This window comes from Ceratotherium simum, chromosome 8 (genome assembly GCF_057802395.1).
Source record: "Ceratotherium simum simum isolate JZ-2026a chromosome 8, ASM5780239v1, whole genome shotgun sequence".
Classification (NCBI taxonomy): domain Eukaryota; kingdom Metazoa; phylum Chordata; class Mammalia; order Perissodactyla; family Rhinocerotidae; genus Ceratotherium; species Ceratotherium simum.
In genome coordinates, this window is record NC_141907.1 from 31027144 (window position 1) to 31054514 (window position 27371).

The 27371-nt window shown below is 40.9% G+C and overlaps 1 protein-coding gene across 2 annotated transcripts in view; it reads left to right on the plus strand.

The window, feature by feature from the left end:
* PGCKA1 (PDCD10 and GCKIII kinases associated 1) overlaps window positions 1-27371 on the plus strand; it is an 83678-nt gene that overhangs the window by 777 nt on the left and 55530 nt on the right. The window lies entirely within an intron of this gene.

Genomic DNA, 27371 nt, shown 5'->3' on the forward strand with positions numbered 1-27371 from the left:
TTGGCAGCCCTGATGAGGTGAGATTTTCACAAACCATCACTGAAGAATTTTTCCAATGATATGAGACAGAAATCAATTTTTTTTCCTCCAGCGCTGTAATTCACCTTAAAAACAAAACAAAAACTCTGTTTAGTAACTTAGTACAGTTTATTTTCCATTGCGGTATAGACGTTTGCCCAGTGAATTTACAGGAAGTCAAGTGTTCCCTGAGGTGGTTCAAATCATTAAAGAATAGGGCATTTATTTTCTTTCTGTCACTATGAAAGACAATTACTGGTGGCGTTTTTCACCATGGATTTTGGATGTCCTGGGTGACTGTAACCAAGCTGTTTCGAGGAGTAATAGCTGGAGAAAAGATGAGAAACATTTGAGAGTTGAATGAGAAATGGAAAGTGGTTGCTGCTTTTAAAGACAATGATTGTATATTTGCCATTTATTCTGCCATTTAATCCTCCAGTTACTACTATTATAAGAAGGAGGAGACAGATGTTAAAGCCTTTTAAGGCTAAACACCAGTGCCTATAGAACACTTTAACAGTCATGAGGCAGATCATTGAAACAATAATTTGAAGCTCTAAGTAGAGTGCAGTCTGGGGTTATCTGTATTTCTCTGGAGAGTCAGTTATAGGAAGCGGCCCCGGGCACAGAGGAGAAATGGAGCAGATGCTGATAAAGGAAGGCATGGTTCGGCTTATTTCTCTTCTCTGCTCACTGTGTCCATCCTGAGCTTGCTCTTTGTTTCAGCAAGTATGTAAGTGTCTATCTCATGACACCTGGCCCCAGGGCCTGGTCCTCTGTGGTTCTAAAGATTTAGATATCTAATGACAGCTAAAGATAAATGTGACCAATCTTAGCTATGTTCTAAGAGCTTTTGCATATCTGGAATTTAAAACAAAACAAAAACTTGCATATCAACTAAATATGTTCATTAGCCTAAGAATGGAAAGAGTCCCCCCTGGAGTTCCCTCCCACCTGGTGCCTCCCTGAGCATGGAAACACAGCCGAGCTACACTCTGGCCAGAATCCGGTCCCAGCCCAGGGGCAGAGCGGGCACTGCTCTCCTTGCTCCTGGAACTGCCCTGCCCTTGGTGCCCCAAGAGCCCATTGACTGTGCTGCTTGGAATGGTCTCCAGTTTCCAAATAACTGAATACCAACCTCCCAGTAGCTGGGTTTCCTCCACTTGGACTGTTTCAAATTCCCCGAGTTCAAGAGTTCAAGAATTTCTCCAATAACCCTGAATCTTGGGCTCTTTTTGAGTCTTGGTTAAATAGTACCTAGCTCCTGCCTGTCTTTTTTTTTTTTTTTTTTTTTTACCTTTTTTGGTCATTTGGTTATCTGGTTGCAGATAGACTTTCTAGATACCTAGAAAAGAGCAGTTGATAGCCTCATGCTAGGGGAGGGCAAGCCTGGAACCTTCACCTATCTGTAGGTGGAAGAGGTCACCCGGTTGTAGCCTTGCTTAGTCTGGTTACCACCTGAATGCTATTTAAGGGAATAAAGTGAAAATGAAATTTTTCGCCTACTCACACCCTTTTCGCCGGAGAATATCATGGTCCCACAGAGATTAGAATCTTCAGAAGGACCGTATATCATCAGAATGACTCTCTCCTGAAACATACTTAATACACCCATCAGATGAGTATGTGTCCTGAAGCAGATACTTAAAAGAACTCAAAATACTGACTCAGTGTCATCAAGCATCTTAGAAAAGATGCTCCTGAGCTGCAGTGAATATTATTAGCATAAGACGAAAGGAATATCATGTCTCAGATGTTACCACGAGCAGTGAACTCTGTTCTATTCAGTGTACAAATGGCTCTTCAAAATAAAATGAACCCCTGACCTGGTGTTGGAGACAGCATATGAGTAGACCAGAGACACCAGACACTCTGCGAGGTGCTGGGGACACAGTCCTTGCCTTCGGGGATCTCACAGTCTTCAGAGAAGCCACTGGAAGATTTTAAGCAGAGCAGATCTGTAGTTTAGCAAGTTCACCCTGGCTGCAATGAGAAGAATGAAATGGGGAAAATACAAGCAAGGCAGCTACTATAAAAGCCCATGTGAGAGGAGCGAGGGAAGTGAATTGATTCAAAAGGTATTTAGAAAGGGGGCAAAGGTATTTAGGATCTTAACTCAAGGAAAATATTAGGCTGCTCAAGTCTGTGATGTTAATTTACATATCATTTCAAAATACCTTTGTTCCAGGTAGATAACCACAAGCTGAGTTTCATTGCAACGCTTTCTGTACCGACCAAAGTTACTCCAGGGCCTCACAGAGTTTGTTTACGTCACAGAAAAAAGTTTTTGATAAAGAATGAGCCAGATACATTTCAGATTTTCAACAACCTAGTGCCTCTTTATGTAGACTTAAATATATACATCTGAAGGCAGAGTTAAGATAAACTGTTGCCCTCATATTATATACACATTCTCTGATTTAGCCTAACTCCTTCTAGGAATAAAAATACTCTGACTTTTGATTGTGTAACAGTAGTAGAAGTGGGCAGAACAGCCTTTTTTTTTTTTAATTGGCCACAATGTGGCCTGCTGTGTGTCACAAAGAAGACTGCATTATAATTGCAGGAGTGCAGTGTTAGAGTGTGTACTAGCAGTATGTGAGAGGCACTGAATGCCTGTGAGAGAGGACAAGTCACCTTAGTTATTGACTCACTGCCACCTGTATAGCTTTTTAATACAACACGTATTTGGATATATTTGTAATTCACTTGTTTGCTAGTCCCAGAGTTGATCTCTACACACACAAGTTTTGAAGTTTCTTTTAATTTTGGTGTTAAATTTTTCCCCCCATTTGATAATTGAGTACATATCTTGAGTCATTTATGTGCCATAAATGCAGATTGGATTCATACTTTATTGCTATAAAACAGTATCCATCCCTCTTATTTGATGATGAGACTGCACAGTCTCAGTCCTCTGGAATATTTATTGCAACCTAGAAATAAATAAAAGAAGTCCACTTGCACCTGCAAATAGTTGTTAAGAGCCGCCTACTTAGATTCTAGAACTTATGTGGCATGGCTTTTCTTTTGCTTTCTAACGAACTTGGCTATCTGGGTTCCACAGCAAGGAGGCCCACCTTATAGGTTCAGAATTATCTGTTAGCAAGGAATAAGTATTGCATTTTGGAAAAATGCACCCTCAGTCCTTTTTAGAGCTAGAAAAGAACCTTAAATGTCATTTGGGTTAACCACCTTAAATTACAGATGAGGAAACTGAGGCTCAAAGAGGTTAAATGGTGTGTCCAAGGTCATATGGCTGCCCATTGGAAAAGCCACTGGGACCAGAATCTAAGAATCCCAATTCCCAGTTCAGTCATCTTCCTACTACTGACCACAAAGTACAAATTTTAATGTTAAGGAAAATTCATTTTCTGTTAAGTACCTTTTTCCAAAAAATATTATAATAGCCACTATTTATGGAGAAATTACTTATATATCCAATGTCAGTTATCTATTGCTGTGTAACCAATCACCCCAAAACATAATCACTTAAAACATCCACTGTTTATTTAGCTTATAACTCTGTGGATCAGCAGTTTGGGCTGGGCGAATCTGCTGGTCTTTTCTAGGCATCCTTAAGCATCTGTGGTCACCAAGGTGGCTCTGCCTCTGATTGTTGGCTGACCATGGGCTGAGTCAGCTGGGCCTCATGCCTCTCATCATTGGGCAGGCTGCCTGGGCTTGTTCACGTGTTCACTCAGCATGGTTTTAAGAGGGAGCATGGTAGCAAGGCTCCTTGAGGCCTAAGCTGAAATGGACACAAGTTGCTTCTCCTCCAGTCTGTTTTAGAAGCAAGTCATGAGGTCAGCCCAGATTCAAGGGTAGAGAAGTAGACTTCACCTTTTGATGGGAGGAGCTGCAGAGTCACATTAGAGAAGGAGTTGGGAATGAATTCCGGGAGGGGTGGAGAATTGTGGCCATTTTTGTAATCTGCCACATTGGCAGAGCACTTTATGTAACTTACCTAACTTAATTCTCACAACACCACCAGAGGTTAAGGCAGAATTCCTGTTTACAAGAAACTGAGACCCAGGCATGTTAGTCTGAGTTAGGCAGGGGACGCAGCTGGCGAGTGATGGCAGCAGCACTAGAACCCGAATCTGACCCGAAGCCCGTGTTTGTAACCATGGCGCAGCTCTGCTTCTCTGCGTGATGCCACAGGGACAGATGGTGCTGTTAAGTATCACACAGCTCAGAGTTTTGTATGAACAAAATTTAACTTTAAGAATCCTTTTTCTTGATTTATGTGCTAAAAGAAAGTCAAAAATGATTGTGCCCACAAAGAACGTTTGGTCTCATTTATATGTGTGTGTGCCTGTGCACACAAGTATTTAAATAATAAGATTCAGAGTAAAGAGAAACTGACTGGATTATCAGAGAAGCATAATAGAGGACAAGAGAATGAGCTTAGGGGAGCCAGGGGAAGGACAGATTTGAAAAGAATAGTATCTATTTATTACTATCTCTAAAGACCCTCTCATCATTTATATAAAATAGATAATATTCCCACTATACACGTTAAGTTATTTGCCCAAGGTCACACAGCTAAAGCCTGATGAAGATGGCATTCAAACCCATGTCTGTATGTCTCCAAAAACCACCCCCTCTCCATCTGTTTTCCACTAAGCCAATAGGCTTTGCTACTCGAAGTGGGGTCCGTGGACCAGGAGCATGGTGGTCACCTGGGAGCTAGTTAGAAACGCTGGGTCTTGACTCCTCCTCGGATCTATTGAATCAGAATCTGCATTTTAACAAGATTCCCAGCCGATTCCAGAGCACGGTAAAGTCTGAGAAGCACTGCACTAGAGGGAGCGTGGGGAGCATGACTTGTAATAACAGGGGCTGGTGGGAGAGCATTCCAGGCGGGGAGCTCAGCAAGAGCATAGGCCCTGAGGCTGGAGCCTGCAGGAACTGCGGAAACCCTGGACTAGAGGTGGGGCCTGTGTTTGGAGGAGAGGGAAATAGTGTGAGACCTGTAGAATCGCCCTGGGTCCTGAGGAGGTCGTCTTCTCAGGAACGCTGATCAGGCAGCCCCCAGGATGGCCTGGAAGGAGCAGTGCACCCAGCTGTGCGGTTGTGCCGTCGTCTAGGCATGCCGTGAGAGTCAGACTCAGGTAGGGATGGTGGAAATAGAGAAGAAAGGTCCACTCTGGGAGGCAATTTCAAAGCATGTCCCACAGGACTTGAGGCCAAATCGGATTCTGAGGAAGGAAGAAGGGAAGATGATTCTGGACTGCCAAGTTCTGAATTGCGTTTCCCGACCTTCAGGTTGGGATGTTAGCTTTGCATTTGTTTCTTTACTACTGGGAAAGAAGATACTTTTTGGTGGTAATGGTGGTTTTGATTTTTTGTGTGTTTTAAGGCAGCTTCCCTCATTCCTGTGAGTTGTAGTAATTTTTCAGCTTTTGCTAAGAGGCCCTTCAAACGTTAAAGTTCCAAATCTGTGTGCCCATGTAAATTTCCTATATAGAGTGAGAGAATGTTTTTGGCAGGCGATTAGTTATAAGGAAACAGCTCTTCATGTAGTTCTTCTGTTCGTTAGACCTTCTCAACTGCTCTGTGACATCTCTATAGGTAGGATTATTATGCTCCTTTCACAGGTAAGGACACTGATGAATAGCGATGTCACTCAGCCAAGATTTGAACCTAGGTCTACCAACTCCAAGCCCAATCTTGTGTCTGTCCACTGATATTCTGCAGGTTATTTATTTGATCTTTGGAGGAAATTATCAGTCTGCTCAGTTTTTGGTTTGGGTTGTTTTTTTTTTTCCCCATATACACTGTGTCAAACTCAGAAAGGTGCCTGAAGGTTTATATTGGTGATTTTGCAGCCACTATTTCATGGAAACTTGAAAATGCCTCATAAAGCTGGTTTCCTCCTTTGCCTGATTTCTTATTTCATTGAATCCATATGTTGATCCCAATGGCAACAAACCACACTTTATATTTCAAATGATATGAGTTGTTTTGCAGCCTTTTCCGTTGATTCTTTGAGTGATAAAAAGATTTTGATTTTTTCCAAATAAGTTTTTAAGCCTGTTTCTTAAGTAGCTAAGATGAGGCTTTAAAAATGTCCATACATTACAGAATCATGACCTGGAAGAGGGCTTCACTGGGTAAAACACCTCATTTTATGAAAACCAAAGCTTGGAGAGAGGAAGGGGCTTGTTAAGGAAACCCTACAAGTCAGAGGCAAAACTAGGGCTGGAAACCTTGTTTCTAACCCCCAGTCCTGCACTCCTTGACTAAACAACTTCAGAGCAATTCCTTTCGCTATTATCCTGTTTCCCAGCCTCTGCCCGGCGTGTGGGGAAGCTGGGAGAGCTCACATTTTAAAGTCAAGATGACCTGGGTTTGAATCCTGGTTTGCTGGCTATCTAACGTGTAACCAAATGCATTTACTGCTATAGTCGTTTCTAAAGAGAATCATGAAAGAGTTCATTGGCTGGACAGTCAAGATTTAGTTCACCAAGTACAATTTATCTGCATTCTCTTTTTAACTTGATGGGACAGATTTTGTGATCCTCACTGGGATTTGGTTTTGCTGGAGGAAACCAAGTGTTCTAGGAGTAGACATAAAGAAAGCTTCAGAGATACAATGCAGCCCAGACAAGTCCTAGCCTCCCAAGACCACTGATGGTCTTTCAGTGATGGAGGCCTGATCTCCCTGCCGTAAAGCAAGTTCTGGCTCTGTTTTTGATGCGACGGCAGCTTTCTCTTTTCAATGCTAAATGGCAAGTATTTCCTGGTGCTGAAGCCCAGGGCTTAGCTGTGGCTCTGGGGAGGTGAGCCTGGAAACAAAGAAAGTTAGAGAAGTCACAGCCCACTGGTGTGGAGAGAGCAAGAGAGTTGTTTTTTTTTTAATGCCCTGCCTAGATTCAAAGATTTAATGGGGCAAAAGGAGTGTGAGTTTTATATAATCAAAAAAAAAAAAAAAAAAAAAAAACTAAAGTAGCTTTAGAGAAAGTAAAATTACTGAAATTGTATCCCTTGACTGGCAGTTGTCCTGTAAGAGTTAATTAGACAAACAAAAAACAAACAAGCAAACAAACAAAAACTCAAGAATTCACTACCCTCACACTTTGCAGGGCCCCTGATGGCAGGTGTGATGGGGCGAGGCACACGTACACGCAGACATACACCCATAAGTCAGGAATCATCAGGATCATGCTCTCAAACAGACGACAGCATCATACGAGTGTTTGGTCCCATTAAATCTCTTTACTCACCTCTGTTTGTAGGTGCTTACCATCGATTTAGTTTACGTGAGCCCTTTCAAAGAAACTAGGGCGGGGGTTGTATTGTCTTCCATCCCTAAGCCAGTTGGTCCACTGCACTTCTTGAGGGAGTCTCAGGGGGAGTAAAAGATGTGACCCGCTCTCCCAGAGGAGGCTACAGTGGGGGCTGGACTCTCCTCAGGTGTGAATCCTGACTTGGCCTTTTGTTGTGAGACCTCAGGAATTTCACCTAATCTCCCTGTTTTCAGTTTCTTGTCTATAAAGCTGGGAGGCTAACTAACTGCTCCCCGCTCCATGTCTGCACTTAGAAAATGTTTAATAAATCTGATTCTCAGCCTCTGTGGCCTTCAGTTTTGTCGAATGTAAAATGAAAGGTCTGGACCAGAGCAGCACCATGGGGTATAGGATAGAAGGAAAGGGATAGGGTGGAGGGAGGTGTTCAAGTGACACGTTTCTTGTCACAGCCAACTTCATGTTGACCTTAGATAAAAGCCACATGTAGGGGCCGGCCCAGTGGTGTAGTGGTTAAGTTCTCGAGCTCTGATTTGGCGGCCCAGGGTTTGCAGGTTCAGATCCTGGACGCAGACCTGCACACCGCTCGTCAAGCCATACTGTGGCGGCGAACCACATACGAAATAGAGGAAGATTGGCAACGAATGTTAGCTCAGGGCCAATCTTCCTCACCAAAAAACAAAAAAAAGCAAACCACATGAAGTAACAGGGAACTTCAAACTTAAACACATGGGATTTCCCCTGAATTTCTAACTACGTATGTAACTTTCCTTATTATGCAATTGTCTACTTAAATATCTGTCCAGGGGTAGTTTTAAATGCTTCCTATACCTCAAGCATGTAAAGCACGTTGGGGAGAAATATAGTAACCATTCCACGTTTGTATTAGCGGAAAGTAGGGAAGGTGCCAAAAGCTTAGTTTTGAGGAAACAAAGTAAAAGTGGAGTTCTTTGAGAAAACAGAACTTATTTACCTGCTGAAATGATCATTCTATAAGTGTTGAGACTCAAGGACACTATAAAATATGGAGAAATGAGAGATGAGGAAGGTGACTTTTTCTGGCTCTCACTTCCATGATGGATTTTCAAAGTTGGCCTTTATAGTATTTAAAAGAGAGGGCCATTGCCTTGCCTGTGGTAGTTTATATACTCTTCATCCGTCACTTTGTGAGTTTAGTTGGATTTTTAAAAAATATTATAAAGTGTTGTCACTGTGGAGGACCTTCTCCACTTAGTGAACCTAGTGACATAAAAAGATTTTTTTTTCTATTAATGCTGTGTAGACTAAAATCTAAACGATCTTCTCTGGGATAAATGTTTATGGAGGTTGTGCCAGGTGGTTGGGATATAAAAGTTGACAAAATGGACTTGGACACAATCTTGTAGGGATCAACGCGTTAACCATACAGACGTCTCACTCTGAATTCCTCTAGGACTGCAGGGAGGAAAGTACTGGGCACTCTGAGGGGTGGAAGGGAGCTGTGACCTGGTCTGAGAGGCAGGAATGGCTTCCCTGAGGAAGGGATGTGCAGCTGGAATCCGAAGGACGAGTGGGGTCTAATCAGGCAAAGGGAGTTGCAGGGGTGGGAATGTGTATAGCATGCTCACACGTCCCAGGGTAGCAGTGTTCCAGGAAATACCCTGTGAGGTAGGCAGAAGCTAGGTTGTGAAGGGCTGCATAGGCCACATGCCATAATCTGACCTCAACCAGTGTGCTCCTTCCTATTTATTTAAGGGTTTTTTTGGTGGATGTTGGAACCTCCCAATATTTTTGGGTGACCGTAAAGGTCTCCTTCCTCATAGCCTCACACTTGGTCCAAAACCAAATCTCAGCTCCATTCAGCCCCACATTCCAACATCGATTAGTAAGCAGGAATCAAAACAATCATGCAACATGTTTTGTAAGCTGAGTGAAGTCCCTCCTTCTATTCCTTTAGTTTCTCCAACTATATCTTTCATGCAAGGTTCATTGGAGGCAAATGTGACACTCTTCTAGAGGCAGGGCTGAGCTAACCTAAGAGTTTAAGCAACAAGAATCCTTTGAGCTAGCCACTGGACAAGGCATTTTTCAGAAACAAGCATTGGGAACCATTGGGAGGGGAACAGGTTACTGCATCGCTACCATCTACCATGTTGATGCAAGCGTGGGAATGCTTCTATGCTAGTTGTAGCCAGTCCACACATCTTATACAAAACTGATTTCACCAAAGAAAAATAATTTCTAACATCCATTGGCTAATTAATAAAGTTTTTTGTGTTGATTGGAGTTAAAGAAGCTAACCTACCTGTAGAAACCACTGCTGGATTGTACCCTTCTGATAACATTCTTACTAACCATCTCTGAAGTGTGTATTCCTGGTTGGGGCAGCTAATTAATCTACATCCTAGGGTGCAGATTAAAAACATACTCATAAATCCCAGACTGTCTATGCTGACGTATGTCAAAGTGAGTTATAGACAGTCCAACCATTATAAGGCAATGGTCTTTATCTTAAGAATAGTGAGAGGCTAGTGAAGGTTTTAAACTGAAAAGTAATAAGCTTCGCATCTCTGGCTGCAGTTTGGGAAACTGGAAGGCAAGACTTGGGGAGAGAGGGGACCAATGAAGGGGCTGTTTCACGAGATGTTGTTGAATCTCCACTTGAATACAGTGGAGGTAATTAGATGGAAAGAAGTGGATGGGTTCCAGAGATATTAGGTAAAATCACCAGGACGTGGTGATGGATTGGAAATGGGAAGTGAGGGAAGAGGTGTCAAGATTGAATTTTAGGACAGGGTATACAAGGAATTTTGTTGCAGTCTTGTTTGATCAAAAAGAAACAGTTCATATGTTGTCAATATACACTGGTTAAATGGAGTATAATTTATAGATACAATGCAATACTCTGCGCTGATGGAAAAAATGAGATGTATATGTGAGGACATGGTGGAAAGATATCCAGGATATAATCTTAAATTTTTTTTAATTTATTGAAGAAACATGCACTTAGTGTTCAATTTTAATACAAATAGTAATGATTATAATTAGCACTTAAACTAGCAATAATAATAATTGTAATTAGCACTTATAATTAAAATATCTGGAAGAAAAAATTCCTGACTGGTTATCTGTGAGGCGGAGATTACCAGGGATATTTGCAGTCTACAGTTGACATTTCTGTACTCTGGATTTTTTGCAGCTGAGAAATCAGATTTTGCAGAAAATGAGCAAATACCCTACTTCTATCTTGTAAACTCCTGATCATTCTATCCCAAATGATTACTCCCTCTTCTGAACACACAGACCACATTCATTCCAAATGTTAGATCCAAAAAGGGCCTTAGAGGTCATTTAGTTGCACATCTCTATTTCACAGATGAGGAAACTGAGGCCCAGAGAGGTTAATGGCATGGCCAGCATCACATAACCCTAAATAAATAGCAGGGCCCAGAGTAGAACCCAGGGATATGCTAACTCTTAGTCTAGAATTCTTTCTCCTGCAACAAGCTAAGTCTCTTCTAGCACTCACCGTATCTGTGAATAACTTGGCTTTACTGGACTGTCAAGTGAGTAAACCTGTCTTTCTCCTCTAGTAAATTATGTGCTCAGACTCAGAGTGTCAGTGTCCAGCATCATGCTCAATATACTGTAAAACTCTCATTAAAGCAATCAATAGACTTTAGTTACACTTTTTTGTGTGTGTGTGTGAGGAAGATCAGCCCTGTCCTAACATCTGTCAATCTTCCTCTTTTTTTTGCTGAGGAAGACTGGCCCTGGGCTAACATCCGTGCCCATCTTCCTCCACTTTATATGGGACGCCGCCATAGCATGGCTTGCCAAGCAGTGCATGGGTGCGCGCCCGGGATCCGAACCGGGGAATCCTTGGCCGCCGCAGCAGAGCGCGCACACCTGACTACTTGCGCCACTGGGCCGGCGCCTAGTTACACTTTAGATCCAAGAGGCAGGACTACAATTGGGGGAGGAGAGAGACTCTCACGCATGGCTTGCACTCAACACAGCTCTACTCTCTCCCTGTCTCTTACTCTCTCCCGCTCACACACACAGTAGGAATGAGTTAGGGGCACTCTACTGCTGCCTAACTGGTTATGCTGGGGAAAGGACTTTGGGTTTAAGGGAGGTCAGGGAGTACCCGTCTCATTGCAACAATACACCAAGATCCTGAAGTTCCTAAAGGAAATGGCATCGCTATTGATGGGTATTTTTAATTTGTCGATAATGTGATTTCCCACAGCTGTCTTCAGGACTCGCACTTCTTACAACTCCCATAGGCCCTTTCCACAGAGTGTGTTTCAAGGACTCTTTCTTGTCTATAGAAAGTCACCCAACCCTGGCCTGATTGCGGGCCCAGAGCAGTGTTTCAGATTGTCCACTCTCATCTGGTGGGCCCAGCGAACTGGGTGCTTCTGGATCACCATTCACTGATGGAAACGAAGACAGAGAACTGCCTTGTCCTTAGACCAGGAGTTAGCCCAGAGCTGTTAGGGAACACCGTGCACCAGTCTGTTAAGTGTTGTTGGGCTTTCTCACCGTTGTTGCCTGATCCTTTCCTCCTCCTCCCCTGAAGCTAAACAGAACTACACTTGGTCTGGTGTTCATCACCTAAATGGGCCACTGTCTTTCGGAAACTATTCTCCCATTTTGCAGATTTGGTGAGCTTGTTTCCAGTGTTTTATTAATTTATTTCAACTCAGCATTTTCCACATCTTAAACATTTCCCTTCTTTTAATTACCCTCTGTTTTATTTTTTAGATTCTGTACACACACGTGCATGTCTTCATAAAGTTTAGTTTTAAACTCTTTCAAACCAGTTTTTCTTTCTCCTGTTGCTAATCTTGTGTGGATTCACAGTGCTTTAAGTATTTAAGGTATCTGTTTAATGCATTTATACATTTTATCTTAAAATTTGGGAAAAACAAAAATAGCTAAGTATCACAACTGTGATATGCCTTTAAATTATATTAAGCAAGCTAGTATTTTGTTATGATGAAAATAAGGATAAATTTAAAGTACTAATAATTACTTTTCCCTCGGTCAGCTATATGTCTGCCTTTCAGTCAGGTCACCTTGTGCCTTTCACAAATGCAAAAGTTTAGCTTCTTGAATACTAGCGTCATCTAGAGGCTGAGAATATAGTCAAGGGGAGAACGTGTGCCCTTCCATAGGGGAATAGCCAGTAGGTCTTCATTGCAAATGGAACAGGAAGGAATGTGAGTGAACCACAATGTAACAGACCTTGGAGTCAGAAAATTCCAAGTTGACAGGATTGTTGGAGAGTTGGTATCATCTCTCTATAACCCAGCCCTGGACTGTGTGTGTGCCTTGAGAAATACCTGGAAAAAGGTTATATTTCTCATTGTTCTTTTCAGCTATGGTCAGACTGAGCGATAATCTACCTGGCTGATAGTCATCTTGGCATGAGATATGGTTACGGAATTTTCTAGTAAAATGCAAAACACATTGGATGGACAACAGGATAGACTATTCGAAATCAGTCTGCCCTGGAAACTCAAGGATTGATGTTCCCCTTAACTTGCCCAAATGATTGTGACAAAGCATTTTTATGCTGACACTGTGACACTTTGGGAAATATAGTTTGTATGCCTAAACATTGGGACATGTTGATTCTTCATGGAGGTAATCGCCTCGATTGGAAATTAAAATTTCCATGAAAGAATTAGAATGCAAGAGTCTGTACGTATAATTAAGGGCTAGACCAGGTAGACTTGCTGATGTCTCTTTATGTCCATAATCAACAAACATTTGAGTTCCTTCTATTTTTTTTTTTTTTTTTTTTTGCTTCATAAAGTTTTGAAAGTAAAAAAATGTAAGAAAAAAAGTTACCTCACCATCAAAAGAGCAGAAATGTTTTCCTGCTAGAACTTCTCAGTTGGGACTGATTAAGGAACATTTATTTCTAATGAAAGTATAGAGGGAAGCCAAAGGAAAAAGGGATGCTGTGTCTTTAAATTTGGAGATATTTTGTAATTGTCCTTGAAGTTTCTATTTTCATTGTTTGCTTTGGGTGGGACATGAAAAAATATTTGCTTACCGTATGGCACTAATCTTCATGCTTGTGTTCACAAATTTCCTTCCCTGAGAAAAGCAGTAGGCAATTCATTGCTGATGGCTTTTCGTTTTAAATGTTTTCAAATACATGAATTTCTGTACTAAAAATTGCTTAAGGTCATTTCTCAACCAAGGGTCAGATCTAAGGGAAGATAGCTCTGAGACTTCAAAAGTGTGAAACTTCAGGAATTAAACATTGGGTTTTCTAGTTATAAATTATCCCAGAAGCTCCCTTAGTTATGTGATCAGTATTTTCGTTATAAATTGGTTATGAACAAAGTACTGATGAACTCTCATAATTATTCTAAATAACATTGTTTGGAAAATCTTAATTTACATGTTTTAATAGATTTTTTTGAATGTTTAGGTAATATGTTTAAATTATTTTGAGTGGCTTGGAAGCAAAGGTATATTTGTTTTCTTAAGGGCATTAAAATTCCAATAGCACAGAAATTCTTACTCACTCAGCAAATATGTGTTGAGCATTTCCTATATGCCCGACCTACAGAGAAAATATAAATCAGCCTTCCTGGAACCCCACAGTGGACATTTTTCACAAATGTCACAAATGTGGAACTTTAATTTGCAAACAAAACTCTTGAATACTATACTTACGACACTATATACTTGGAATATAAATTCATTCATCATATTTATTGAGTACTAACTACATGCTAGGCATTGAGCTGTGTGCTGACCCGGATACAGAAGTGGACAGATAGAGTCCTTGTCCTCACGTGGCTTATAATATCTGTTGGGAAAGAGGAACGTTAAATAATCACATAAATAAAACTAGAATTTCAACTTATGGTGCAACAAAGGAAAGATAAAAGGGATGTATAACAGCTTTTATGGGATCTTCTTTAGCTGGGGAGGAGAGAGAGGTCAGGGAAGGCTTTTGAGAGAAAGTGACATGCTAGAAGTGGCAGAAAAGAAAAATTAGCCTGGGAGAGAGAAAATCAGTTATGTATTTTTTTAAAGGTTGGGGGGCGGGAGGCGGGCCTGAGCCAAGAAACCCAGTTTCTAGTTTGAGAGACACTAGTAAATATTCTTGAGCATGTGTTAATCTCTGGTCTCATTTTCTTTCACTGAGAAATCAGAGTTGAATAGAAACCTCCAGGATTTTTGCTCTGATCTGTGATTCATACAAACTGCTACCTTACCAAAAAGCCCTCTGATGGCTTCCTCTGGGCCATTTCTGGAGCTGTCATCATCCCACCCCAAATTCGGTCTGTTCCCAGAAACTGTGCAGTGAGTCGCTGCCAGGCTGGCCCGGGGAGGGCAGATTCAGGCAGTTCAGCTGAGCTACCTCAGCTTCCTGCCTCGCCTGCACCCACACTGTTATCTACCTCTGAATCAGTCCTTTCCTCATTCCCGCCATTCTCAGAGGATAAGGTGTTCCTTTTCCTGGTCAAGGTCAACCGTTTCACCTGGACTCATTTACTTTTGGTCGCATCCTCAGGCACATTGCTTCACCGGTTGATCCTCTCTCTGCCCTGAATCTTCACTCTTACCACTTCCTCTCTCCCTCCAAACAAGTCAACTCACTCTGCAGTAAACACGCTCAAACCTTTTTTTTTTTTTAATTAAAATAAAATACAGAACAAATATCTCTTCCTTTGAGCCTCATTCCTCCACTTTTTGGCTAACACCCCATCTCTCTTCCTCCCCTCCCCTCCCTCCCTCTCTCTCACTGTTTCACTTATTAAAATTTTTAAGTTTTTTTTTTTTTAACTTTATTTATTTTTCCCCCCAAAGCCCCAGTAGATAGTTGTATGTCATAGCTGCACATCCTTCTAGCTGCTGTATGTGGGACTCAGCCTCAGCATGGCCAGAGAAGCAGTGCGTCGGTGCGGGCCTGGGATCCAAACCTGGGCCGCCAGTAGCAGAGCGCGCGCACTTAACCGCTAAGCCACGGGGCCAGCCCAATTAAAATATTAAGTTAAACTAAAAAGTCTTAAAAAATTCTTGAGTCATTGCTGCCTTTAAATGCAATTCCCAATTTCTCACTTGTAGTTCACTCTTAATATATAGCTACTTGTTGTCTACCCACATCATGACACAAAAATTTCACTGATGAAATGTAAATCTCAAATTTAAATTTATAAGCTTTAATTCTGATGGTCATATTTCATCCCCTTACCTTATAAACTTCCCTGCTGCATTTCAAACTCTTGATATTGACGACGCCTTCCTTTTTGAAATTCTTTCTTTCCTTTGAGTTCTATTGTACTATTGCATTTCTCACTGGTTCTTCTTCCACTTCTGTGATCAGTCCCTATTCGTCAGCCACCTACTATGAAGTCTGACCCGGGGGGGTTGACGATGCAGAATCAGGTTGCAGATCCTATGCGAACCTACGAGTTATGACTCGGTCATCAAGGAAGTGTGTACAAAGACTTGGGAGTAGGATTAAACGATGGCTAGACTCATTGATTCGGGTCAATTGGCAAGGCAGCTTATGTGAAAGGTAGAAGAATCAAAGAGGACTTGAGACTTAGGTAACTAGTAATTTGAATCTTGGGGACGGAGATGAGAAGATGGAACCCTTTGTTGGGTTTGGGTTCCATGTTAAAGCAAATTATTTCCTTACAAGATAGTGGTTTAATCCTGGGAAAGTTTAGAATTAACTGCAAATATGATAGACTAAATAAAACCCAAAGTATTTATATTTTTAGATAAGTTTGTGGGAAACTCTGTCTTTAATCTTTATATCTATATACAGTATTTGTAATGTTTAAGATAACTTGTTGTTAACATGAATAGCCTTGTGGTTCCAATTTAAAATATGTCGTTGAGTGACTGATTTAGATGTTGGATCTTTAAGTTGAAACTTAAGATAATTTTGCTATTTTATACTGGATTGAAATGTTTAAGAGAACTGAAGTTTCACCTTATTTGTGAGTTTATTAGTTTTATAAAATGACATAAGTACTAGGGAAGGGTTTATTTATTAGTCAGAAAACTGAAATAACTTAAAAAGAAAATCAAATATATTACATTTGTGTTTAAAGTATCTTTTACTTTAATTAACCAAGTTGAAAAATCACTCTTAAAAGGATCGACAAAGTTTAGGAAATTTTAAATAGGATATAAGATTTGTAGTTGATCCAACTCTAGAAAATTACATTTTTGTATTTTTTATTTTAATAAATTAAATATCAATTTAAAAAGCTGAGTAGCTGCACATAATGTCTTTTGGAGCCCTAGGGGACACCCGGAAACCCCTGTTGCCATCTCCCGCTCCCAAGCATTGGTGTGCACCTGGGCTCCTTCCCCACCCCATACTTCTTCCCACTGTTCTGGCTCCCTGCCCAACCTCTAGGAGTGTCAGAGTGTGTGCACTGCTCATAGCTCATATTTACATGACGCCAAATGTATACCTCCAGCCTGCTCTGGTCGCACACCTACAGATCCATTGAAAACAGCTGCCTGCAGGGCAGATCCACTTGCGTCTCCCCAGATACCTTTAAACTTAACCCATCTGGAACTGAACGCATCCCTGCCTCACCCCCAACCCACGGACTTGCTCTCCCTCCTGTTACTGTCTCAGCTGATGACATCATCTAGTTGTCCCTTCCCCTCAAGAGCAAGGACTGTGGCTAGGGCATCTTTGACTCTTCAGTGCCCACTACCTGACAACAGTAAGCAGTCAAAAACTAAATCTATGAATACGAAGGGCAAATAAAATATGAGATGACATGAATAAATGTTTTAGGACAAGTGGAAGGGGAAGGCCCCATATCATGTTGGTATTAGTTAAAATCTCTGTCAGAAGAGCAGGAATAGCTAACACTTATTGAGCACCTACTGTGTGCCAGGCATTCTGAGTAGTTTATATACATCATCTAACTTACAGGGGTGAGCTCAGAGAGGTTCAGCAAGCTGTTCAAGATGACAAAGCTGGTAAGTGACAGAGCTGGGACTCAGTCAAGTTTTGTGTGACTCCAGAACCCACCATCTTAGCCAGCAGACTGCCTCTTCAGTGTTACACACCTCACCTCACAGGAGCTGCTTTCACGTTAGGTTAGATTTTCTCTGACTGATTTTTATGCAGTGGGCATTACTGATGGAACTGTGAAGATCAAGTGGTACTTAGAAAGTCAGAAATTCATTTATAATCATTTAGTAGATTTTTTTTTCCGTTTCCTTATAAAAGAACTCACTTCACCTTGTTAGATCAAAATAGCAGGGCTTAATGATTTCAAAGATCGATATTGGCACTTCTTGAAGATAGAGTAGCTCTCCCAACTTTCCTGCTTGACCTTCTGCTAGTTTAGGAAAAATCCTTCTCGATCTTTCCATGTGCTGCTAGACCAAGACGGATGTGTTTCAGTCAAAATGGACACAAAATATTTGATTTAGAGGAAATGCAGCCACAAGAGCGCCTTTTAAGAAATAAAAATTGAGAAAGCATCCTTCTAACATTTCCTCCTTCCCTCTCTTTTATACAGTTCATACAAACAATGCTCCTTTTTTCTGCTGAGCAGTTCAGCCCTAGCACAAAATTCATAAGAGTGGTAAAACTGGACCTGCTATCTTATGCGCCTTCACCTCACCCAGAGCCTCTCCCCCTCACCCCCAAGGAGAATAAACCCTTTAAATACAGCCTGCCGAGTACAAGCTAAAGACTGGGATAATGAGGATCCTTTGCTCAAAATAAACATAGTTTTAAAATAGTGAGCATTCTAGTCTGTATTTCTCATTCCTGAATTAAGTCTCTCCCACCCAAAACTGGTGTGCTTTTTGTTGATTCTTGAAGTTGGAGGAACTTTTGTCTGTTTTCTCTTCAGGAAATTATGTATAAAAATATACCACCTTTAGCAATGTTTATGAATTAGTTATTTAGAGGATTAGTTCCCTTGAGCTCTCCTGTTTAGTTGAGTCACATATATAAATTTGAAAATCGGAAAGATCCTAGATAAAGATATAATAATTGTCTATGTAGTGCCACAGAATAGATTTCTTGAAAGGGGTTGTAGTGAGCAGGAACTTTTTTTGTGTGTGTGTGAGGAAGATCAGCTCTGAGCTAACATCCATGCTAATCCTCCTCTTTTTGCTGAGGAAGACTGGCCCTGAGCTAACATCCATGCCTATCTTCCTCCACTTTATGTGGGACGGCACCCCAGCATGGCCTGACAAGCAGTGCATCTGTGTGCGCCCCAGATCCGAACCGGGCCGCCAGCAGCAGAGCGTGCGCACTTAACTGCTACGCCAAGGGGCCGGCCCCTGAACAGGGACTTTTCACTAATTGTGTTTAACTAGAGCATGAGGAATTTTAATTTCCAGAATTGCTTGTGATTGGGGCGAAAATTCAAAATAATTTTTATTATTGCAAAACGGTTTTTCCTCAACTTCAAGAGTAAAAGAAAGGAACTATTTTATATAAGGTGGAAAATAATCACAAAACTGAAATAGCCTATCTGGCCTTATTCAGAGAAGGCAGTGATTCAAGAGTAACTGGCCTGGTTCTCTCAAGTGCACAGACCAAAAGGCAAATATATTTAGCATATGATTCAATGCTATTTATCATGCTAACCCTGGGACAATTAGTGATCTCATTTTCCAGATGGAGCTATAAAGACAATAATTTATCCAAAGTGTTGTGGGACTGCTTAATCTCAGGTCTTCCTTTAAATCACTCTGTGGTCACAGAAATCACTTCTCTGTTCCTTAATGTCTCAACAGATACCATGTTGCCTGTTGCTATAATGCAAAAGCCATGTCCCTTCAGCATCTTACTCATCATCATATGTATGCACATAGTAGCCACTGAAATAGGATAACTGTGGTGAAAGGCACAAGCCTCTAGACACACCTGGGTTCAAATCCCAGCTCTAGAGCTTCCTAACGTCTGTGAGCCTCCATCTCTTTGTAAAATAGGGGTAATAATTGTGCTGACACATAGGTGGCTTCTGCTAGGAATCAGATCAGTGCATACATGTGAAGAAATTTTGTATGTTAACTTGTATGACTTCTGTAATCAGAAAACAATTCCTAGAAACACATGCTAAAAATCAGGAAGTGTACCCCTCCATGATGGCCACCCACGAGCATGGCTGTTATCAAGAAGATGAGCAATAACAGGTGTTGGCAATGATGTAGAAAAATTGGAAACCCTCATACATTGCTGGTAGGAGTATAAAATGGTACATCCACTTTGGAAAACAGTCTGGCAGTTCCTTAAAAAGTTAAACGTAGAATTACTGTGTTACCCAGCAATTCTGCTCCTAAGTGTATACCCAAGAAAAATGAAAAGATGTGTCCACACAAAAACTTGTATATGAATATTCATAGCAGCATTATTCATAATAGCCAAAAAGTGGAAACAATCCAGATGTCTATTGACTGATGAATGGACAAATAAAATGTGATATGTCTATACAGTACATTATTATATGGCCATAGAAAGGAATGGAGTACTAATAGATACTGGAATAAGGATGAGCCTTGAAAATATCCTGCTAAGAAGCCACATACAAACCACATACTGGACTATTCCATTGTACACTTTAAGAGGGTGAATGGTAAGATATGTGAATTATATCTCAATAAAACTGTTCAAAATAATAAAGTGACAGACTTCTAAGTAATTTCAGTAACCTTTGAAGCCTAAAAGTTTTCAGACAAGAGGTCAATAGACATCTGTGAGTTACCGCATCAGAGGTGTGTCCCCAGATCCATGGGCTTTGACTTGCCAGTAGCTTTGGAGAGTCTTCCTTGCCTATAGCAACAGTTTTCCCATGTGTAAAAATGAGAAGCTTCAACTCTGATCTTTGTTTAATAGTTTTATTGTTTTTTCCCCTGATTGTAAAATTAGTATATACACATTTGGGAAAAACTCAGAAAAGTATGAGTTCAAAGCATAAATTAAAGAACACAGGTAATCCTGTGCCTCTGAGAGCAGTATCCCTTCCTGACTCTTTTCCATGTTGGAAAGTCTAATCTAGAACTTATATTTTAGAGAACCAAGTTCTCACACCACGTACATATGTGAACTGCGTTTTGAAAGAATCTTCTCCAAAACGATCACTTGGATCCCTGAATATCTCATCTTTCTAAGGGTGGACTTTCAGGCTAGGATAGGTTAGATTGTGTCCAAAGGCAAAACAGTTTGTATTAATTTGAAAACACACCCCCACTTACTTTGTGCAGTCATTAGAGGTGTCCCCCACCCCACGATTTACACGATATTTTTCTCTCTATATTATTAACATGTGTACCAGGTTGTGATCTTATTCATTATTTACCTGGTTCCGATTTCTCTAAGCCTAGATGCAGACCTCTGGAAATAATGGGTTATGAGGAAAATGCTGCCTTGGATCCAGTTTGCTGGGAATCACACATTACCCAGTGCAAGTCTTGGATCCAGTTTGCTGGGAATCACACATTACCCAGTGCAAGTCTTAGTGTGGGGCTGACTTTTAAGATGTCAGGTGGATATAGTAGCCTATTCTTTGTTAGGAGGAAAAAAAGGATTAGTTATTTGGCTTAAGTCCACCAAACTAAGGTTAGCCCTTAAAGGAACAAATACTTCCTCTAGCTTTAGATTTTCCTTCCAGTAAAAAAGTAAAGTAATTGTAGGGCTGGCCCCGTGGCTTGGCGGTTAAGTGCACACGCTCCGCTACTGGCGGCCCAGGTTTGGATCCCGGGCCCGCACCGATGCCCCGCTTCTCTGGCCATGCTGAGGCCGCGTCCCACATAGAGCAACTAGAAGGATGTGCAACTATGACATACAACTATCTACTGGGGCCTTGGGGGAAAAAAAAAAAGGAGGATTGGCAATAGATGTTAGCTCAGAGCCGGTCTTCCTCAGCAAAAAGAGGAGGATTAGCAGGGATGTTAGCTCAGGGCTGATCTTCCTCACAAAAAGAAAAAAAAGTAATTGTAAATCTTGCTTAGGTAATTGTAAATATTGCTTAGATAAGGAATCACACCTCTTACACTTCTGTTTGTTCACAATAGAAATACTTATTTATAATTTGCCTTATAAAATTATTTTCTTGAATGGGTCTCTTAGTACAAGGAAATTGATTGATAACAGGGAATCCATTTCTATGAAGAATCATAATGGGTTGAATCATAATAGAAATAGTCTCATCCTCTTAATTCTCTCAGAACTTTCTGCCTCCCCCTCAGTCAACAATTATCTGTTATTTTTATTGCTGGTTATTCTTTCACGTGAAAGTGTTTTATTTTCTCAGATGGTTGTAAATTTTTTTTAAAGTATCTCTCGTAAATGTCTTTTTCCTTCCACAGTACCTTACTTAAGGTTGAACCCTAAATATTTCTTTCTTGATTAATTATTTGCCAGCTGGCATGGCTAGCCCTCCTGAAGTATGGGCATTTATGATCCAATTACACAGTCTTATATCTTTCTCAAGCCACAATCCGAATTATACTGTCCACAGCAAAGCAGAAAAGAGCAGCTTTTGTTGGAGCAAACTCAAAACATTCGACAGTTGCTTAAAGGTATGTGGTTGTTCATTGTACTAGTCTTTCAAGTCTTCTGTAGATTTGAAAATTTTCAAAATCAAAAGTTTAAAAACAAAAAGTTAAACATCCACATATATCTCCAGAGCTTAGACCCAATATTATATCTTTTCCAGGCTCGGCTTCTCAAATGGGTTGTTTATTTCAAAGGATGCTAAATTTCAGCAAATAACTGCGTGTTTCTAAGAACCCAAAACCTTTCTCCTTGAACCCTGCTCATTTTATTTCTTCATAAAAATTCTTCACGTTGTGTTTCAGTTGTGTCCTCCTCAAACCTTAATCAATAAATTAACTGAATATTTCATGCAAGATGCTCTACAAACAGCTTAGTTTCAGTCTAGAAGAGGGAGATTCAGGTATTAGCCAAACACTCACATAAATGTAAATTTTCAGTAGTGACAAGTGCTATGTGAATCAGTAGTAGAGGGTTTGACCCAATAAGGGAAGTAAAAGAAGGCCTCTCTGAGGAACATAGGGGGAGTTAACTAGGAAGAAGGTACAGCATGAGCAAATGCCCTTTGGTGGATGGCAGCAAATCAATGTGGGACTAAAAGATGACCTGTGAAGATAGAACTGAGAGAGGAAGATGGTTCAAGATAAGCTTGAAGAAATGGGTAGGAATTTTGTCTTCTCATTTTAAGAACAGTGGGAAGCTACTGAAATGTCTTTAAAATCAGGGAGCTGGCGTAATCCAACCTGTGCTTGGAAAAGATTACTCCAGCTGTGTTGCGGAGCACTGATTGGAGAACACCCAGTTGCTGTGGGCAGCCCCGTCAGAAAGGTTTGGCAGTGGACTAAGCAAGAGACATAGGTCATTTGATCCAGATTTCGATGGCAGTTCAGTAGAGAAAATTGTACTAATTCAAGAAATACTTAGAAAATAAAAGTATCAGACAATGTTGGTATAGTCTAAGTTTCAATGAGGGTTCAGATAGAAGTGAACTAGTTCAAGAAATATTTCATAGATAAAGTCATCAGGAGTTGGAGATGGTTTGGAAATGAAAAGTGAGTGAAAGGTGTTAAGGGTGACACACACACCATGTGACTCATCCTACATATGTACAGCAGCACGTTGAAGGTTTGACAGCAAAGAAACCTGGCTAACTATCTAATCCAGCATTTCCCAGATTCATTTGAGGCCAGAATTCCCCTTTTCTTTTCCTGGTAATAGTTACTAACATCCTAGGAACGTAATTCAGATAACTCTGAGATAGCCTAAATGGGCTCTTTTACTTTGAACGATTCCAAACATTCTTCACATTTTTTTTGTGAAACCTCTGTATTAGGCTGCTAGCGCTGCCATAACACAATACCACAGACTGGATGGCTTAAGCAACAGCAGTGTATCTTCTCACAGTTCTGGAGGCTAAAAGTCCAAGATCAAAGTGTCAGCAGCTTTGGTTTCTCCTGAGGCCTCTCTCCTTGGCCTGCCGGTGGACACCCTCTTGCTGCCTCTTGACATGGTCGAGCCTTGGTCCATGTGTTGTCTGTGTGTCCTAATCTCCTCTTCTAATAAGGACACTGGTCAGATTGAAGTAGGGCCCACCCCAAGGGACTCATTTTACTTTGGTGTTGTTACGTGCCATCACGTCGGCTCCAACTCCTGGCGACCCTATGAATGAGTGATGTCCACAATGCCCTACTCGGCTTCTGTAGACTCATGCTTTTGGCTTCCTTTATGGAGTCAGTCCATCTCATGTTTGGTCTTCCTCTTTTCTTGCTGTCGTCTGCTTTTCCCAGCACTATTGTCTTTTCCAAAGAATCCTGCCTTCTCATGATGCGCCCAAAGTAGGACAGCCTCAGTTTTATCATTTTTGCCTCCAGCGATAGTTCGGGCTTAATTTGCTCTAGGACCCACTTGTTCGTCTTTCTGGCAGTCCAAGATATTCACAGAGCTCTCCCCCAACACCGTATTTCAAATGAATCCATTTGTTTCCCGTCAGCCCTCTTCGCTGTCTGGCTTTCACACCCCAGCATAGTAATTGGGAATACAAGGGTGTGGATAATCTTGGCCTTAGTCTCTAAGGACACTTCCTTATACTTGATGATCTTTCCTAATTCTTTCACTGCTGTCCTTCTATCTCAGTCTTCTCTTGATTTCTTGGCTGCAGTCTCCATTTAAATTGATGACTGAACCAAGGTAAACAAAATCTTGAACAATTTTAATGTCTTCGTTGTCTACGTTAAAGTTTTGTAGTTTTTCTCTAGTCATTCTACCTTAATTACCTCTGTAAAGGTCCTCTCTCCAAATACGGTCACATTCTGAGGTACTGAAGGTTATAGCTTCAACGTACGAATTTTGGAGGAACACAATTCAACCCATAACAACCCCAGAGGCATAAATTTCTCTTCTAGAGCTGGTACCACCATTGAGCATCCACACCCTACACCACATCCAAGGTCTGGTGGCCTTGTGTCATAAAGAGTCATCCTAAAATGTCTCCATCATAAGCACTCTCCATGGTTAAGGATAAGAAAAATGCAACGAACAGTTTCTCTGATCAACTCCATACCCAGATATCAAAGATGGAGATGTTAGTGGAGGAGAGAGAATGTTTCTGGGTTTTTCTTCTAACCGGGTTAAACCAGCATTCACCTTGAAGCCCAGGTGAACACCAGTCTGCCCCGCTCCACTGTGCCAGCTGTTCGTAGTCTGGCATCCATGTAGCCAGGTCTCTTATATGTGGGGTCGAGGGTGAGCACATTGTGAGATGCATGGGAACTAAAATTCAAATTCTTACTTCACTCTCTGCTCAGAAAGCAAGTCATTCAGCTTTTCTCTGTTTCTTATCCCGGGAGAATGGCTGAGAAGATTATGTTGCTAGATCATTCTGTCTTTAAAAAAACACTCTGTGCATGTAAAACCAGACTGTCACTCCTCCCATACCATCAAACTGGTAAAGTGGTCAGATGGCCAAAACTGTGTGGATGTATTGAATCAGCAATTCATAAAACTCCCCCCAGAAGTTAATATTCTATTATTTTGCATGCAATTTTATATTCTATATTCTCCACCAAAGTCACCTTCAGTTTTCCCATGTTTCTAATTTCAGCCAGGCTTTTAAATTTCAACACATCGTCTTTACTGGAATTAAGTCCCAAATGAATCACAAACAATGAAAACTGCCTGCTTATTTGCTAATTATATTACAATTTATGTTAAAGAAGGAGCCAGATTTCTTTTCCTCCTCAATCCTCTTAAGTCTCAAAGTCTGTCTGCTGCTTTTTGGAACCTGGAAACAACTAATTGAGTCATTTTATGAAATGCCTCCACTGTATTATTCCAGCATGACAGGTAGAAGATGCTTGGTTTGCACGTCAGTCAGCTACTTCCCAAGAGGAGATGGTTTGACCTGACTTTACGAAAAAACCACTGTTCTCTCCTTAATGACACCATGGAGGGGTCCGTGAAAATAAGGTGCACTGAACAGATCTCCCTGAACTTGTTTGACGTAAGTTACTGGAGCTAATCCAGTTCTGATATGTTGTCCCTATGCACCGCCAGTACTGTTAGGCAGTGTTTCATGAATCGGGTTTGAATTATGGCCTCTATCCATACTTCAGAATAAAGTTAATCAGAGACTAATAGGTCTTTGTTCAAGGCTGGCTTATTATCTTTTTTTTCCTAGTGGATATTTACATAACTTATATATTCTTTCTAGTGCTGTCACAGCGGCACCAGTGCTCCCGAGGTCTCTTTAGTTCAAATCCGGCTTCTGCCTCTTTAGCACCTTGACATTTTGTCAGTTTAAGTTGAAGTTCAAAGCCCCTGACTCCTGGTTTTAGAGGAGGATATTTTCTCCCTTCTCTCTTCTCACATGCGTGGCTCTGCAGGTATCAGGAGCCGTGGGGACTAGGCAGCCTGGTAATTACATTGTTTATTTACTAGTTTCACACAAAACCAAACCAATCCCAGGCATGCCACCAAGCAACCTTCAGGGAAATAATATTTCAAAAAGCTTCACTGAAACCATTTATTGACATTCAGAGACATTTAATCATTCTGCTGAGCAACAAACACTTGGACCAAACAAGGAAGAATCCAACCTTTCAAACACTCGACCTTTGTCAAAGGTTTATTGAGAAAGGAAAGCCACAAAAGAGCCGGAGGTGCCAAATCCGGGCAGCCTTTGTCATACCCCTTTGCCAGGTGACAGCGTCATATGGCATTGGATATGAGCTTAAGAAAAAAGAAAAGGAACAAGGTTTCTCTCTCTATAGAAATTGGATTAAAGTTACTGTTCCTTTTTATGACTTATAGTGTGTATCCTCTTTCTAAAATATATTTTCCTTCCCCCACTTCAGCTCACTAACCCCAAACACACACACACACACACACACACACACACACACACACTGTCCTATACCTTCATAACATATTTGAATAATACATACTGCTAAAAATACCCATCATCACAGACGTAATCTTTCCCCTTGGACATCTGTTTGTTCCAGTTCCTGGCTGTCTGGAAGTTCTGAAGATATAACTCAGCCTAGAGCTTTTTGTTAAACAATAAAGAAAGCTGTTAATTTCTGTACGTGAGGATAACACATGTAAAATAATTAGCGCAGTGCCTGGGACAGCCCCAGTGATCCAGAAATGGTAGTGATGACAGAAGTAGTGATGGATGGTGGTTATGACTGGAGTGGAGATGATGTGTGTGATATTTTAGGATCCATTTATTAAAATAGGGCAAGAACCATATGAAATGCTTTGCTTGTTTTGAAGTAGCTTTCTTTGCCCAAAAGTTGATGAAATACTTCAAAAAGGCAAAAAGAGAAATTTTTCTACACTCACGTTAAAAAACTACAAGAAAAGTTGCAAGAATTGCACATAAATCACACTCACCATCTGGAATCTACAGTTAACATTTTGTATCTTTTCTTTGTCACATATCTAACCACCTTGCTATCCATCCATCCCTTTTTTTTTTAACTACATCTCAGAGTAGGTTGCACACGTCAGTTTATTTCGAACATTTCAGCATGTATTTTGTTAATTATATTTAAAATTCTCTTCTTCTCTTCCTCATTTTCTCCCACTCCCTCCCCTTCCTCTGGTATAATTTACACATAGTGAAATGCACAAATCCAAGTGTGCAATTAGTTGAGTTTTGGCAACTGCGTATACCTGTGTAACCCAACTCCCCATCAAGATATATAGAGAACATTATCACCTCAGGAAAATCCCTCATGCCCCTTGCTTCCCAGTCAATCCTTGTCCCCACTCCCATGGAGTCAGTCACTATTCTAATTTTTTTTTTATCACCATAGTTTAACCTGTTCAAAACTTGAATCATACAGTGCATAAGTATGTTCTCTTTTGTGTAAGGCTTCTTTCGCTCAGCATGTTTCTGAGTTTCATCCATTTTTTGCATATATCAGTAGTTCGTTTTTTTTATTGCTCAATAGTATTTCATTGCACGACCATACCACAGTGTATTATACTGTTGATGGATGTTTGAGTATTTCCAGTTTGCAGCTATTCAGAATAAAGCTGCTATCAACACTCTTGAACAAGTCTTTATGTGGCTATACATT